The sequence below is a fragment of the Tiliqua scincoides genome, chromosome 9 (assembly GCF_035046505.1).
Source record: "Tiliqua scincoides isolate rTilSci1 chromosome 9, rTilSci1.hap2, whole genome shotgun sequence".
In the NCBI taxonomy this organism is placed as follows: Eukaryota; Metazoa; Chordata; class Lepidosauria; order Squamata; family Scincidae; genus Tiliqua; species Tiliqua scincoides.
This window is the reverse complement of record NC_089829.1, coordinates 39,505,108-39,518,202: the sequence shown is the minus strand read 5'-3', so window position 1 is coordinate 39,518,202 and position 13,095 is coordinate 39,505,108. Positions and strand designations below refer to the sequence as shown.

The 13,095-nt window shown below is 44.7% G+C and overlaps 1 protein-coding gene and 1 pseudogene across 1 annotated transcript in view; one reads left to right on the top strand and one right to left on the bottom strand.

Annotated features, from left to right (window-relative positions):
- WWOX (WW domain containing oxidoreductase) overlaps positions 1 to 13,095 on the top strand; it is a 670,666-nt gene that overhangs the window by 431,449 nt on the left and 226,122 nt on the right. The gene's annotated exons all lie outside the window — the stretch shown is intronic.
- On the bottom strand, positions 2,397 to 2,516 carry LOC136660856 (5S ribosomal RNA; annotated as a pseudogene).

Sequence of the window (13,095 nt, the reverse complement as noted above, 5' to 3'; positions counted from 1 at the left end):
GGGTTTGTGGGTTTTGAAGGATTGCAGGTAGGAGAGGAGACTGACTTGGCTTATTGAATTTGGACTCTGGCTGTGGATTGTGACTGGACTTTGGCCTTGGACACCCTGATGGATTTGACTGACCTATCTGGAACCTGACCTTGGACTGTAACTTGGCTTATTGGCTCTGGACTCTGATTTGGCAACTCTGATTGATGGGACTGATTTACTTGGCATCTGTGGTCTGGAACTGGACTCTGACTTTTGCTTGCTGCACTGGTGAGTTGTACAAGGGGGACTGATCAGCCTTAAGCTGGCATGAGGCCCAGTGGATTGGGATTTGGCAGAACAAAACCCCATAGGAAAAGAAGGAATGTGATCAGCCCCACTATCAGAGGAGTGTCGAAACAGGAGGCATATTTCATGGCATCAACATTGTGTGTTGCCTGCCACATGCACAAAATCACTCCCTGGTTATCGCAAACAAAGAGTACACAATTTGATTTCAAAAGTCAAAACCACATTCCATATGTTGACCATAGAGTTCAGTATTTGTCTCTGTCTTTAGTCAGGTGTTGGTTCAGAAGTCTAACTCTGTAAGTATCTTGATTGTCATCCAGTTAAGGCAATTTTAGTTTGGAGGTCTTCAACTTATCACTGGAAGTGAGCTGGGATTCACTTCAAACCACAACCTCTAACATGGGAAGAGCCCTTGAAGAGCCCAGCTGGAAAGAGGAGAGGGCAAATAAGCAGTCCTGATTCCTCATATTTTCCCTGCCTGGTGGGAGCCAGTGAGCAAATGCCACCACCGTGTCATTCTGCCCTGCCTTTTCTTCCATTCCAGAGAAGAGGGGGCAGAGAATACCATGGCAACAGCCTATACTCAATTTTGAAAGGTGGACAAGGAGAATAAGGAAGGAAGGCAAAGAGCAGCAGGAGTTCCTTGGTAGGGAAGAGCAGGTAAATGGACAGGAGAAGAAGGGGAGTACTGAAGCTTGGCAGGCAGGGCCAATGTAACCCCTCCAAAGCCAAAATCTAAGGCAAGATTTGCTTCATCCAGGACCTCTGTCACTGGCTACTGCTCAGACTCTGCAGACCTGAACCACAAAACAGAATGGCAGCACCAACACTGCCATGTGCCATCTGAGGTCAGGTCACAACCAGTGTTCCCTCTGCTCTCCTCCCTGAGTGCCCAGAGCCCTACTGTGGGGGCTCAGCAATAGCATCATCATCATCATCGCTGAGCTCCAGAGGGATGCTGTACAGATAGGGATGCTGTGCAGGGCCTCCAGTACAACCAGGTGTCTGTCCAGTTTAGAAGAAATGCTGGTCACAGCCCATCTCTGTGTCCTGACCTACCTCTTAAAGACCTCTGCCTCAGTTAATTGTGTTTAGGATTGTAGACAATATTTATTACTATGGGCAATTCTTTAAATAGCAACTGTAGATTTTTTTTAAAAAAATACTATGATTTCAGCTATTGTGACTTTAAGTATTTGGCCCATATTTCATCATGTAACTTGTCTTATCTGCAAGTTCAGTTCAGGTCTCACCATTATGGAGCTTCCCTTGGTGTCGAAAAACTGGTTTTCTGAATCTGAATTCCTGATGTTCCAGAGTGCAGATTTGCTCAGTTCCCCTGCTATCCATTTTTGTTGCCCCCACCTCCTCCTTTAAGGTCTCTATCATGCCAGAGTACATCAATATCTCTTAAATTATGAAGAACACCAGTCTGATGCTACTGCAGAAGTCAATATAAGTGGAATTGGGCAGGTGCTTTGAAGCTAATACTACAGTGCTTATAGACTTTTGCAAAGCGGTGCCCAGTGTGACATGGAAGTAGCCACTTCAGAATCATGGGTTTTCTTGCCAGGGCAGGCAGAACTAGAGTTGTGGTCAAGAGACAAGCCTGGTTGAGAGGCGGGCGAGTGCAGAGCTTCCAGGCACATAATGCGGGAAGAGGCTACAAATCAGTAGAACACCACCTGCTCTTCATGCAGGGCATCCCAGGTCCCATCCATAATATCTCTCAGATGTCAACACTCGGGATAGGAGCAGGATAGAGTCTTTCCCTAAGTCTTAGAGGCCTGTCTCCACTTGGAGTCAATGTTGTAATCATGATGGAATTTGGGGGATCAAAAGCATCACCTGGTAGATCAAAGGTGAAGTCTTTTGACTTCAAAAAGAATCCAGAATCTGGATTGTATTGGCATTTTAGGTCCCAGTACTCATTACCTCTTGGAACAGAGTCTCACTGGTAGGGGCAGTAAAATACTATGTGGTGGTGACCCTACATTTGAAAAGCAGTACACCAGCATCTTCTCAGGCTTTCAAGATCCTTCAACATTTAACAAGAGTTTGTAAGGCTTCAAAAAGCCATGGTGGTTGGCAACCTTCAGTCTCGAAAGTCTGGTATAAGCCTACAGCACCCGGTATTCCCAGGTGGTCTCCCATCCAAGTACTAACCAGGCCTGACCCTGCTTAGCTTCCAAGATCAGACAAGATTGGGCATGTGCAGGGTAACAGTTGCTGTGCATGGTGGCTCATTATTACCTTGATGGAGTTGGTAATGGTAGGAAACCACTGCAAATGAGCTAAGAAGTAGCATTGGGGAATATAGGAAAAGAGGAGATCTTAAGGACTGAGCTGTTGAGAGTTTTTATTAGACGTGGCAGTGAAGTTCTTGAATTTGAACTTCAGGAGCTTGTAAACCCCCAAATTCAAGCCACAAATTATTCTCTGGATTAAAATCTGAGATGGATAAGAATTTCTGCCATCCTCTTTTCTTTTCCACCCACCCAACTTTTAGATCCCTCCCAACCTTGCTTCCTTTTAAATATTTGCCTACCAGGCTAGGATAACCATGGCAGAAATTCTGAGAAATGAGGAGATTTTCTGTCCCTCCCTTCTCCCTCTCTAATATGCTGTTAAGCCAGGGTATTACACAAAAACTTATCAGTTACCTTTGGAAGTAATAGCCCCCCACTCCACCCCACCCCACCCCACCCCACCCCACCCCAAAGGCTCCAGTCATCCTTGGAAAACAGACTCTGAGCTTCTCACCTGCCCTTAAATTGTGCATTCAGCACTGGTACTGAGGTGCTGGTTGACCCAACCAAGTGAGCCTTCAGATGAGATAGGGTCATCAACCAGCATCAAACTCAAGACCCCACCCTTGGGCAGGATCAAAAGAAAAAGATGGCTGGATGGAGACCAGCCCATTACATGCTGGGGGCCTGATCCTACTTGCTGGGGGCCTGATTCCAGTGCAGCTGCAATGCAGTTCCGAGGTAAGGGAACAAGTGTTCTGTTACCTTGAGGAGGTCTCTGTGTCTGCCTCCCCACCACAGGATGCAGTGCACACCCCATTGGCACAGCTGCATAAGCACTGGAAAGTTGGGATAGGATTGGGCTCTCTGCCTGAGATCTGGTGGCATTGTAGGTTTAGTTAGCGAAGGACTTGGGGTAGGGCTTAACACTTGAGTTTACCATTGTTAGTTCTCATAAATGAATTTCAGTTACATCACTGGTTCGTATACAATAAACTGTTTTTTCACTGCATGCCCTTTTGGTGGTGGTATATTCCATTCAACCTCAGTGCTTTTTTCTCCTTCTGTAACTTTGGTATTTTATTAAATAATTCTTTCTCTTTATGTGTTATCAAAAAAAGAAAGAAAGAAAGAAAAAGAAAAAGGAGGAAGGAGTACATTATTCCTTATGGAAAATGAGGCCAACCTGTTCACTGTTCTCTCCAGTTTGCCTGCAGCAAGTTAGAACAGGGAGAGAGGAAAAGCTTACCTTTTAGGATTCGGCAAGAAATAGTCATGTGAATCACATCTGAAAGATCCTTCTTGCTTTTAAATTGAAGGGGGGGATACTATTTGGGAGAGAACAGATGAATTATTTTGTAAGTCATCAACATTTGCCATGGGAAGGGATATAAGTTGCTAAGCTTTGTATTTATAGATTTATTTTTTTTAAGGCAGAGAGGGGAGAGAATGAATGCAATGATACTGGTACAGATTAAATTCTTTTTTTCTTTACTGGGTTGCTTGAGTGTCGATAAACTATATGCAATCTTAATTTTCAGAACAAAGCACAATTAAATTAATGCAGTGTGCCTGAAGGTCATCTGTGCTGTCCTCTGAACCAACTTCAGCAATACAGATTCATCAAGAATGCATATCAGTGGCATAGCTAGAAGGGGTGCAAAGCCCTAAGTTTTGCAGGGAGCCTCACTGCAGCATGTAAGCAGCCCTTCCGAGTCATTCCGGGTGGAGTGGGGGAACAAAACAGAGGCATTTGCCTCTGTTTTACTCTCCCTGCCCAGAATGGCTCTGCAGGGGAGGGGGCTGCTTGCACGCTGTGGTGAGGCTTCCTGCAAAACGTAGGGCTTTGCACCCCCTCAAGCTATGCCATTGGTGCATATAAGAATATGCAGTGCATAAATTTGAGACTGGGAAGTGTTTGGTCATATAGGTATGGCTGTTAGTAACAGGGACCATTACCAGGCAATTTGTCAGAGCAAAATCTGATCCTGCTTAGCTTCTTCAGTCAAGGGGGGCAGTTCACTCTCCAGGCCACACCTCCTGCCATGGACATGTTGTGTTCTTTTTCATTTAATAGAAGTGGTTTGGACAGTTCATGGAAGAGGATAGATTTGGAGAAGGGTTTTGTAGCTCAGTGGTAGAGAGCATTCTTTGAATGTGGAAGGTCCCAGATGGAAGGTCCTTGGAAGCATCTACCTGAAACTGTCTGTGGTCTGGTTCAGCGTGACAGCTGCTGCCCTGGGGAGCCCAGCCACAGCAGCCAGGAGATGCTGCCAGTTAGCTGGGAAACAGTGTGCTGGCTGAAGACATCAGTGACGGGCATCCACTTCCAGCCAGGGAAAGCTACAGCTAATCACCATGAGCTGGAAGGTGAGGAGCGGGTACAGCTAGAAGCAACCCTTGAAACTGGACTTTGGGACAGACAAGGGAAAGGAGGATGAGGAGATGGAAGCATGAGAAGGAAGCAAGGAAAGGGGGAGAAGGAAAGAAAGAAGCAAGGGGGAGAAGGAAAGATGGAAGCAAGGAAAGGGGGAGTTTCTGATGGAGAAAAAGAGGCAGTAAGAGAAGCAGGAGGGGAGGAAGAGGAGGAGAACTGACCATGGAGGGATATGGAAGAAGTGGAGCGAAGGCAAGACCAGAGGGAGTGAGCAGGCAGAGCTGGGTGAGAAGAGACTGCAAGAGGCTGAAGAAGAGGAGACTTGGTAAAGGGGACCAACTCCAGAGTGGACCTGGTCTGCCCCAGCAGGAACCTGGCAGGGGAAGGGATCAAGACAATTGGACCTAGGGGTCTTGCAGTGAGTAGACACCAGGTCCACTCCCAGCCCTGCTGCAGGCCAGGGAACGACCCAGAAGGTGCTTCCAGCCCTAGACATGGGGAAAACCACCTGCAAGCAGATGACCTGTGAGCTTTGCTACCTGCACCGGATTTTCCCTGGGCTATTTCCCTTGAGAAGAACCTTCACCTGATTGGCAGGACTGAGACACTCAGCAGGAAGGGTGAAAAACTGAGGAAGCCCCTGGCTTTATCTGTTACGCAGGCATCACAACCAAATTCGTCCTTAATTACCCTGGCCATGAACTCCAGCCATTTATTGTGTGCAATCTCTTTCTGATGGCCTTCTAAAAATCCCTGGAAGCTGATTGCCCTCCTCTGAGGAGGATGTGGAAACAACACAAGCATTTATCAGTGGTTATTAGCCAAGATGATATTGTGGAACATCCATATTTGGAGTTGGCAGCAGAGGAGTTGGTTGGCTGCTGTAGGATACAAAATTCTGGACTAGCTACACCTTTGGTCTGCTCCCACTACACTTTTCTTGTGTTCTTAGGCTGCAATCGTATGCACTTTTACCTAGGAGTAAATCCCCCCCATTGAACTGAGTGGATGGCATATCTATGAGAGGACATGTATAGGATTGCGCTGTAAGTCTCTTTAATCAAAGATTTAAAACAAAAAACCGCTGTCGGTCTCTCTTTGACTCCCTGTGCCAGGAAATATAGGCCATGTCTGCAATCAAATTTTGTGTTCTCTTTCTCCATTAGACCCCTTTTTCACAAAGAGGAGAGGAAAAGAGCTTTTCAACATATTTTTTGAAGACTAGTGCTCTTTAAAAAAAGGGGAAAAAACATAAGGAAATGCTTTGTTTTTTTCCCAAAGGCTATAATGAGGGTACTCTCCTCTGCAGGCAAAGCACAGGCTTTTGAACAGACATTTAACTGCTAAAATGTGCTGTGTCAAAAGAGATACAGGCAGAAATGAACTTGGGGGCTTGGAAGAAACATTTGTTTTACTGTTTTCTTTTAGTGATTAATGTTATGTGCTAATGAAAGGCCTACTTTAATAATTGGCACTCTTTCTGCATCTTAAAGGGAAACAGAGGCAATTGAGCTATTTAGTAAGATTTAAAAGTCACTTTTAAAAGAAATATATTTCAGAAGTTCCCAAATGAAGCTTGCTGATTATATTTTGTGTAATTCCCCAGATACAAGGGAAAATAGATACAACCAAGAAGCAGAAGGTGATACCATTAAAATAAAGACTTGGGTGTGTGTGTGTGAGAGAGAGAGAGAGAGAGAGAATGTTTCTTTTAAGGGTGCTGCGTATCTCAGATCTGGTGTGTAGTGGCTAAGAGACCGAACTGTGAACCAAGAGATCTTGGGTTCAAATCTTACCCTGTCATGAGTTCCCTTAAGTAAGCCACTTTCTTTGTTTCAGCCCCTCTCCCACCTGCAATATGGGGATAGCAATACTCTCCTTCTTTGCAGGCTTGTTGTAATTCCTGTGATAATGACTGTAAAGTGCTCCAAACGTTCCAAAATAGCTTTCTATAAATGCTATATGTTGTCCCCAGCATGGGGAAGGTTGTGGAGAACTTTAAATCAAAGTTGGAAGGCAATGCCAATGCAGGCAGTCCTAGACCATGGGACATACCCCATTAAAGGCCTGCCCCCCCATATACATGTGCTCCTGCAAAGCACCCCCAACCTGCATCTTACCTGTTGATTTGCTGCTGGCTAGACAGTCCCTGCAAGATTGTCCAACAGATGGAGAAAAGGGATGAGCTTGTGTGGACTCTTTCTCCTTTCCCCACCTTTTGCCAATCATCCTTTTTGCTCTGCAAGGAACAGCTGTGTTCAAAAGGTCTGTGCTGAGCAGGTGATGCTAGCCAGCAAGAGCTGGAACCCACATTTGCTGATTTGAAGTTCTCTTATTTTTATCTTTCCTCCCTCACCCCTCTGACAATCACACCCTCCTGATGGAGTCTCTGCAAGATGCTCTTTTAGGAAGAGCTGAATTGCCTAAGGGTGGCTGAAGGAAGAGGAGCCTATATGAGACTACAGTGGTGCCTCACAAGACGAAATTAATTCATTCCACGAGTCGTTTCGTATTGCGAAAATTTCGTCTTGCGAAGCGCAGTTTCCCATAGGAATGCATTGAAATTTAATTAATGCGTTCCTATGGGCAAAAAAAGTCAGAACAAAGTCAAATTTGGTTTACAAAGTGTTTACTAAGTGCTCTTTAAAGGCATACATACTGTACAGAGGATTTCAAAAATTTCAAGCACAAAACTTCAACTTTTTAAACATGCACAATGCATCCTGGGTATTAACGGTTGTGCGATTTAAAACAAACCAAAACAAAACAAAAAAAATATGCAAAAAAATTCATCTTGCGAAGCACGGCCTTAGAAAAATTCGTCTTGCGAGTCACCAAAAAAATCGCAAAACGCTTTCGTCTTGCGGGTTTTTCGCTGCGCAAGGCATTCGTCTTGCGAGGCACCACTGTATTCATTTATCTCACACTTGTCCCCCTTCCCATGGCCAATCGTGCTTAAAGTCACTGATGGGGCAATACATTCCACCAATTACAACATGGCTGCCCACAGTAAAGCTGGGGGGGGCTTCAGGGGGTGAAGTCTGTGTGGGTCCTCAGCTGTTCCCACACTGGCCAACCTCTGTTGCCAGTCTTGTTGGAAGGAATGGGGTAAATAGCGACAGCAGAGAGTTGTATCCATGGGCTGTGTTATTTCTGCCCCAGTGTCACACTGAGTTCATTGCAAAGCAATGAAGAAGGTGACAGTACTGTAGCAATGTTTCTTGGCCTCGTCCTCTGTCATTTAGAAGCAGTCGCTCTGAAGTATCTCTTTCCCATTGACCCTGCTATGTATGGCTCAGTTGGCAGCCATTTCCCCAGAGCATGAAGGTTAGAAAGCTGATCATATCTGACCTGACCGCTGTTCCTTGGAAACAACTTCAGTTACAAAAGCCCATCCTCCCAAAAAAAGAATAAATGAAATAAAAATGGAATTCCATGTTATGTTCTGTTTTTTGTTTTTTTTGTTTTTTTAAAGCAAACATTTACATTGTTGGGGGATGATGTGATGAAGGATGGCAGTGATTATGACTTCTTGATCACTTTTCTGCAGCCTTTATCATGTGCCCAAAGATGTCCCTGAAAAGCAAATGTGAAACTTCACAGTGCCATACTAGCGTAAAAGCTTTCCACTTTGCTTGCTTTGTCATTAAGCTGTGGTTAAGCATGACCAACAATCTGTGTCCGAGGCTTTATATCTGTTTCCTTTTTTAGCAGTGGTAAAACAAAATTGTGTGTGTGTGTTCCCCTTCCAGCACTGCTGAAAAGGGGATGTCTTTGTCCACTGAGCAGGTATGCTGTTGTGGAGGTGAAAATGTGATAAATTAATCATGGAAGGGAAGGTTGCCAAAATATTGAAAACAAGACAGGCTGTGTAATAATGCTGAGGAAGGCGAGAAGGGAAGGTGCCAGTACAAAGACAAAGGGTGAGGAGACCTCAGAGGTGCACTGAGAGTATTCCCCCCCCCACTAGCTTGGGCCATTGAAACAGTACCTAAAGGAGGACTGTATATTGTATCACATTACATTTATCAGTTCCCCTGAGATAGTATGCATGCAGTGGTATAGCTAGAGGGGGTGCAAAGCAGTAAGTTTTGCAGGGAGCCTCACCATAGCATGCAAGCAGCCCCCTCCCCTGCAGAGCCATTCCTGGCAGGGGAGCAAAACATCAAATGCAGGGAGGCAATTTCCTCTGTTTTGCTCCCCCTGCCCAGAATGGCTCCAAAGGTGATTGGGGGGGATGGGACCACTTGCACGCTGCAGTGAGGCTCCCTGCAAAACTTAGTGCTTTGCACCCCCTCTAGCTACACCACTGTATGGATGTCTGTCTTAATTACTTTTTGAATGGAGCAAGCCAGTTCCCTCTTGAGAAGATCTGCATGACTTGAAATCTGTTGGATGAATAAAGGGCCGCTTTGAGATCTTCTTTCCCTTTGCCTTTCTTCAGTACAGCTAGACAGTTTAACAGGCTGAGATCAGATTTCACTGGAACCTCCCCTTCTTGTATCCCTTTAACTTCAGTCAAATGAGTGAAAAAGATTTGGGGAGGGAGAGGATTTTTGAGCATGTGCTGGACAGGTGCCGGCCCATTAATGAGGTGCAATGAGGCACCTGCTTACCCCATGTTGCTTGGTGGCAGCAGTGGTTAGCAACCCTGCTGCTCCTCTTCCTTTCCCTCTAGGCTTGTGCAGTGGTGTCTGAATGTCTGTGTGTCTCCTGTAAATGATCTCTTTTGATATGTGTGTATGCGTGTTTTCAGAGGTGTCAGGGAAGAATCTTCAGTTTAAAATTTTAAGGGAGGAAAGTGAAAAGAAATGGAAATAAATTAGTAATTATGATTTTTTTTTCTCCCCAGAGAGGGGGAAAGGCATAAGATTAAAATAAAGTCCAGTATTCAGGCATTCGTTACTGAATGTACATGAATTTCTGTTAACGTATTACAGTAAAAAACCCTTTTGCAAGGCATTGCAGATTACAAGGGTCTTAAACACTGTGGCCCAGCTACATGTGTGCAAATGCACTCACTCCCAATCCTTTATCCTTTCAGCGTGCATATTTACATAATGTATTTTCTATATTTGTTTTTCATTAAGCCCAGGAGTGTAACCGAGACGTCTCTGGACTGCTCATTCTGCCTGCTGTAGGCTTCCCCCCAGAATCTTTTAACTTGGAAGCAAGTAACTGCTTTTGCGGCAGCTGTCTTGGTGCCTTTAAAATAATTGTACATACACTTCCCAAATGTATGGAGAATGAGGATTCCTCTGAAAGGGGTTTGACATCCCCTGAAAAGATAATAAAGGTGTAGGCTAACAAGAGGGGGAGAAAATGTACATTCCCCTTCAGACCGATCACTGTGTATACCTGTGTATTACTGTGTCTTTAATGTTCAAATGTGAAACTCAGTTTAGTGTTCTTGTTCCAATACCTGCAGGTGAATTCTACTGGAAAGCGCCATAATAATGAACTTTCCTCTATCAAAGAAACCATTATCCATGCAAGTCCATTGGCTTTTTTTGCATTACATTTTATATCTTGAAAAGACAAAAAGACCACTTTTAGATAATGTAGTGGTGGTGGTGGAACTACAATTCCAGCAGGAACTACAATTCCTGCTTCCACTTTAAAGTTTTGCTCCACTGGTTCCGCCTCCTTCCTGCCCCACTCTCCCCCCTCGCACGCCTCCTGCCTGCCCTCTCCCCACCCTCTCTCCGCCTCCTCCATCCTGGAACGTCTCCTCCCCTCACACCCCCACCTACGTCTCCACTGCTGGGCAGTCAGCACAATCGTCGAGTGGCAGAGCTCCGGTGCTGCACCAGCACTAGTCCAGCACCAGCCAGCACTAGTTCAGTGCCAGCACGTTTGTGACAGTGTGTGCTGGTATGAGCCGGCACACACTGACTAGGATTGGGCCCCAAATCCTTGTTTTTCTTTTTATCTGTAAATTTCTCTGAAGTTAAGTTTTCTAACAGTTTGGTAATTTAAGAGACCCGTTAGGTCTCATAAAAGGCAAATGCTCACATTTGCAGCTTTTACAGATTGAATATCCCCCTTCCAAGCGCTTGCTTTGTTTTCGTAAGCACGGAAAGAATGTCTAATAAAAGAGAAATACAGAAAAGGAATTAAAGACATTGGAGGGGGCACAAGTGATTAAACATCATCTCTAAAATCAAGTTGTAGCCATATGTTTTAAAATATACACGCCTATATAAAACAAGACTGGAAGGTGACAGAACTTAGCCCAAACTAGATGGTTGACCTTTGAACCTGCCGCTCACTTTTGCTAATTTAAAGCATTCAACTGTACAACCGTTAATCTTGTTTCATTACCAATAGTGCCCGGAAGATAAATGTCTGCAGTTAGACTAAAGCAAGGAGAATTGATGTCTTTCTCTTCCAAATCACCCCAACCAGCAGCCACTGGGGGCTCTCCGGTGCCATTTTTGTTTCTTCAGCCCCTAACTCAGATCAGCGAAATGATATAAGCTTCAGGGAGTGTATATCAGCTTGAGTGCCACGCCAGGCTTCAAGAGTTGGTGGACTGAGGGATGTGGCGGGGAGAGCATAGTCACGTAACCAGCGTGTGTTAAGGAATGTTTCATCCTTCTCTCTAACTCAGTTAAAAATAATTTGTCTTGTTAGATCAGGGGTGTCAAACTCATTTCATACAGAGAGCCGAAGTTAGCATTCATGGTGCTTACTGAGGGCCAGAAGTGACATTGTTAAGCAGATGATGGCGAGAAATAAAACACTTTGTTCTCACATTAGAAACTCCTTAGCTGCAAATGACAGAAGAGAAAATGTGCAAAGCTTGTTCATATTTTCAAGATAATGGGAGAGCTCAAATATCATGTTGGGAGAACCCAGTTATAATGGGGGCCGGATAAATTGCTTTTGGGAGCCGCGTTTGGCCAACAGGTCTTAAGTTTGATACCCCTATGTCAGATTTTAGTGGTTTCTACTTAGAAAATGTGAAAGGATCAGCAAATATTGCCTATTTTTGTTTTTTTCTCTAACAGGTAGAAAAACAGTGCGGTCCACACATTAAGCTGGAACCAGGTACATCCAGGCATTGTTAGTCTGTACTTGGTTGCAGTTGCTCACACAATGCAAGTACATTCTGCACACAATCTACTAGGTGGTTGATTTGTGAAAATGAGCACAGGTATAGTTATTCACACAGAAATGTGCTCCTGGGTATATGGACATTCTGTACCTAGGTAGAGCATAATGTGTGTACATTCTTTATAGCAAGACTATTTTGTGTTAGCTCCTGTCTCACTTTTTTTACCTTTTGTGACTCATGCCATTTCCCCATTCAATATAGTGAAACATCCTATACCCTCCTGCATCCAGTTCTCTGAAAATCAAGCATCTCTCATTTCTCCAACTGTAGCCTTGGCTTAACTCCTGGTTCTCCTTGTTTCATTAGCCCAGTATTTCTCAAACTGTGGGTTGGGACTCACTAGGTGGGTCACGAGCCAATTTCAGGTGAGTTCCCATTCATTCCAATGGGTATTTTATCTTAGACGTGATGCTACCATGGTACGTGACTGCATTTGGGGAAATGTTACAGAACCGTACTTTTAACAGGCTACTATGTACTGTATATGCTTTTAATAATTATATTGCATGGGGCATACTCCTGGGTAAGTGTGGATAGGATTGCTGCCTTTGGGGAATTTGATTTTGTGGTATGGGATGGGGGGGTTAAAAATTTCCCTGCCCCATGATGTCACTTCCTGCCATGACATCACTTCCAGCTTAATGACATAATTTCTGGTGGTTCCCAACAGATTGTCATTCTAAAAAGTGGGTCCCAGTGCTGAACTGTTTGACAACCACTGCATTAGCCTATTCTCTTCTGGCGTTGCCTGTAAATATGCAAGTCACCTTGAGGGCCCTTAAGCGGGTGGAAGTCCCTTAACTATGTAAATAAAGTCTCTGAAGCCTCTTTCCCATACTGCTCGATAACCTGTCACATGGTCATCATTATGGGAAAGGCAGCACTGGTGTGGGAAGGATCTGAGATGCACATCACTCTCATGTGAGGTTGGTCTCTGGGCCCACCTGTTCATGAACTGTGCCAGTTTGCCCCTAAATGCCTGCTTGCTGCTAAGAAAGTGTTGTCCTGGTGATGTAGAGTCACTGCAGGATGCCTCCTCAGCACCACTGAAAGTTCAAGAAAGGCTGGCC